The sequence below is a fragment of the Camelina sativa genome, chromosome 10 (assembly GCF_030686135.1).
Source record: "Camelina sativa cultivar CO46 ecotype springtype chromosome 10, ASM3068613v1".
NCBI classification, from domain to species: Eukaryota; Viridiplantae; Streptophyta; class Magnoliopsida; order Brassicales; family Brassicaceae; genus Camelina; species Camelina sativa.
Window position 1 is genome coordinate 20,856,489 of NC_141889.1, and position 4,483 is coordinate 20,860,971.

Below are 4,483 nucleotides of genomic sequence, written 5' to 3' on the forward strand. Positions count from 1 at the left end.
TGTTTTTAATTGCAAAACTGACCAAAAAATTAACAAAGGAAGACAACAAAAGAAGTCAACTATCCTAGTAGACTTCATACGGTGTCTGCTTTATTAAATTGTAATTGCAAAAATAGACCACACAAAAAAGACTTCAAGGGAAGTATCTACATAGAGGCTAATTTATGTCTATAATGTTGACATCAACATGAAGTTGTCATAATTTCAAAACCAATTTATTGCAAATTGGTGAATATTTTTTAAGATTTTCTTGTTGTATTCTTTGATATATGTTATGTACTTGCTTATCTATGTTTTTGACATGATTATATATTATACATATGGAAAAATCAAGTTTTTGGTTTTCTTAGGCAGTTAGGTCATTAACTTAGACTTATTTTGGAAGTCAGTTAGGTCAACAGTGCCTTACCCTATCTTCACCTTCTTCCCACAAAATGTGTGAAGTCTCTATAATTGAAAAAGTCTTTAATCGTCTTTATTTTTCTTTTCTTTCTGCGTTCTTATCTCTTTTTCAACTCTACAAGAAGCGATTATTGGTTGATTTGTTTGGTTTTGTTTGTATTTGGAAAAGTGAAAAAGAAAGAAACTTTAAACACATTTTGTGGGAAGAAGGTGAAGATAGGGTAAGACACTGTTGACCGACCTGAACAATAATAGTCAATATACTTTCATTAAATACGTTTAGCAAGTGGCTAAGCACTACTTTTACATAGCATTAAGTACAAGGAACTAAAACCTAAAAATTGTTATTAAGTACAAGGAAATTAACAGACTGAAGAATAAAAACTAAAAACTGTAATTAAGCTGTATCTGCTCTGACCCCCAAAACATGTTTCTTCTATGTACTCTCTGGCTATCATCAAAGGGAAACTGTCACCTCTGCAATTGAGACAATCCAAAAGATGGAGATTTAAGTTTAACATGAAAAGAAATGAAAAAATCAACCATATTGATAAGCGGATGAGATAAGTGGAAGAGGTAAGAGAAATAGACTGATGACAAGAATATGAGCAAAACGAAATTAGAGATAATTATAGTTGCTATCGTGGTTTTTAAGTTGAGTAAAATTATAATAATTATAATAATTCCGGTTTTAGAAAACTAATTCCGATTTATTTGAAACAGTACTAGAAAAATATAAAGAAACCGACTTCTCTGGGCAGACTTCTTTACCAGCTAACGTCAAATCAATTAAATAATTTTAAACCTTGTAATTATTATGCCGACGACTTCTCTAGCAGACTTCTGCACAGGAAACTGAACCGTCTGCAAATCAATCAAATCAATTTAATATTTGTAATGATTATGTTGAAGACTTATCAAGAAGACTTCTTCCTCGAAAACTAAATCGTACTTTAAACTGCAAATCAAGGAATATTGAAATTTTTGAGAGAGAAATTTTGGAGAGTGAGAGAGAGATCACATAAAAATTAGGGTTGACTTACAGAGAGAAGTATATATATGGTTAAATTATCCGGTTAGGTTAAAATCAAGGAATCTGTACGCATTCGGTTAGGTTCAGCTATCAGTTTGGTTAAATTATCGGTATTAATATAATATTAATAGTTGATGGCATAACAAAATCAACCACAAATAGTCCACAGAGAAGTCTACTTAAGCAAAACCCTAAATCATATAATATTAACCTAATCAGTCTTTCTTCCCTTAATTTGACTCGTTTATAGGTAAATTTATTTTATTCCAATGCAGGAAGTCTATGTGGTTATTATTTGGTAAATAGGTTTATCAAATTATAATATTTTTAATTAAAATTTAAACTATAATTAAAAAGTAGACCAATTGTTATGTCTTCTAGTTGACGTTAATTTGTAATCGACCTTAAAGAAATCTATTGCAGACTTTCTGTAACATCCGTGAACCGGAATCCCGGTTTGGGATATGCATCGGTCGATGCTGGAGGAGCATAGGTCGATGCAAGTGCAATTTTCTGCATTTTGGCTTAAGTTAAACGCTACGTTTTGGGCAAAGGGAAAAGGGAAAACCCTTAAGTCGTATGTTTGTCTCATTCGACAAGTTTTAGCCGTTTTCAGAGAGAAAAGAAGAGAGAAAAGAGTTCTTGGTGTCCTTGAGTGTTCTTGGTGATTTATTGGAGTTGGAAGCCGTTTCTGTAGAGATCTGTAGCTGAAATCGTTGTGGGAGCTTCCTAGGAGCATTTTCTTCCTGTGTTTGGGTCAGATTTCTTCTGTGGCAAAGGTAAGTGCATGACCATGGCTTATCTAAGCTGGAGATTCTCTGATCTGTTTGTTTATGTGTTGTTTGGCTTGTTAGAACATTGTTTAGGTTTGTGTGAGGCTTTCTTGTGGCTTGGGATCGATTCCTGTGGTTGCAGGAACGAAGATCCGGCGAGAAGCTTCGGGAAAAACGATGCTCGACATGTGCATCGGTCGATGCACTATGTACGTCGATCGATGCCAGTGAGAGGACAGTGCGGATTGACCTAGGAGCATTGGTTGATGCCATGTGGAGGCGTCAGTCGATGCGATTAGGGTTTCCGCGTGATGTCGAGCATGCGTCGGTCGATGCAATGGAAGCATCAGTCGATGCAGTCCCCAGGTGGTGTTGGTCGATGCAAGCCTTGTGTCGGTCGATGCAGAGTCTGGTTTGTTTGTTTATTGTTGTTTGATGGTTAGAGTATCTCTATTGCTTGTGTGTATAGCCCAGTAGATGGGAGAATTGCCTTACTGAGTGTTTATAAAATACTCATGCACTGCAATTTGTGTTTGTGATGCGGGTAAAGGCAAAGTGTGATCGTGGAATCAAGGCAATGAAGAGGAGGATGTTCTAGGGACTCGATTGGATGTTGTCTGGCATTGCTAGGTTGCTAGAGTTGGGTCTTTAGAAACATTGCTAGGTTGTTGGTTCCATGTTTCTGATGTTTGGTTAATGGTTATTGATATATCGATCATTGGTTATTATTTATTGGTTATTGGTATATGTTATTTCCGTTATTGGTTGTGTTTGTGGTTAGGTGGCTAGTAGGTATGGGACCACTAGCTGTAGTTATTTATTTATTATTATTATTATATTTACTAGGTTTTGAACCGACGCTACGTGTGGGTATATTTGATAGGTTTTGATGAAAACTATATATGATTGATGACGGTAGTAAAATATTATCTTATTAAAAATTTAAATTAGTATTAAGGAAAAAGTTAAATTTCAAATACATATTTTTTGAAATATAAAAATCAGTTGTGTTATAAAATCAAATCTGATAAAACAAAATCATGAATTTAACTCGACATTCAGGCGAGGCAAATTAAATTGATGACCTCACATATCCTAAACCATTTTTTTGACCACCAGAAAAACAAAAAAATTTTATCATCATGAATTTAACTCGTTTTCATATTTAATTGATCGCTACCACCTATGTTTTCTTGTTTTTTATTCAATGTTTTATTTTTCTTCATATTCTTTCTTGTCATTTCTATTATCAAATTTTGTGGTAATCGTCATCATTATTTTTACCGTCTATTTATTCGCTATACTCTTTTTCTTCTTCATCCTCGTCAACTTCTTCACTTTCTTCCACTAAAAAACCTTTTGTTAATCCATCAAACTTGGTAATCCATAATTTATGTTTTCATAAATATTTATAATATTTAAAAACTTTTTAAAAGCTAAGAACTTTTAAAAGTTTCAATATTTATAATATTTAAATATTTAAAAAGTTTCAATATTTATAATATTTTAAACTTTTAAGATTTAAAAATTATAATATTTAAAAACTTTTTAAAAGCTCAGAACTTTTAAAAGTTTCAATATTTATAATATTTAAATTTTTAAACAGTTTCAAAATTTATAATATTTTAAACTTTTAAATTTTAAAAATTATAATATTTAGAAACTTTTTAAAAGCTAAGAACTTTTAAAAGTTTCAATATTTTTAATATTAAAACTTTTAAAATTTTTAAATATTATAATTTATTTTTTTGAAACTTTTTAAAGTTTTAATTTGATCAAATAAAAAACCGGATTAAACTGAATATACTTTTAAACTTGGACGCCTGATAAATCAAGCTTTCCTGCTCATTCGTTGTTGGAAGCATATTAATCTTATTTATATTGGTTCTGAACCATTGTCTAAAAATTTTCTAGCCGATGTGGGATATTGTGGATAGTTCTTTTATATACATAAATCTAAAATTTTCCTTTTTCTAAAAAATTTTGGAAATTTAAAAAATTTTAATGAATGACATGTCAAATCCTGATTGGTTGTTTTAAATAATTCTTAATATAGAAAATTCTGGAGATTTTAAAAAATGTTAATTAGTGAAGTGTCTAATCACAATTGGAGGTTTAAAATCCTATGTGACGCCTTTAGGAGCTTATAGCTCGTACTTTTTATTAGTATAGATTATTTATTATTAAAAAAAAATGGGTCAGTTCGTTTTACTTCCTCCGGGTTACATCTATCATTTTGGCTTGTGTTTATTGTTTGGTCGTAAGGGAGTCAACT

General features: G+C 31.4%; 1 long non-coding RNA gene across 1 annotated transcript; it reads right to left on the reverse strand.

Annotated features, from left to right (window-relative positions):
• Positions 1-706: 706 nt before the first annotated feature.
• On the reverse strand, positions 707-3,566 carry LOC147936306 (uncharacterized). Its single transcript, XR_015568000.1, has 3 exons — positions 3,493-3,566; positions 1,208-1,266; positions 707-879 (listed from the first exon to the last, which is right to left on the reverse strand). It is a non-coding gene; the product is annotated as an uncharacterized LOC147936306 (long non-coding RNA).
• Between the last annotated feature and the right edge of the window lie 917 nt (positions 3,567-4,483).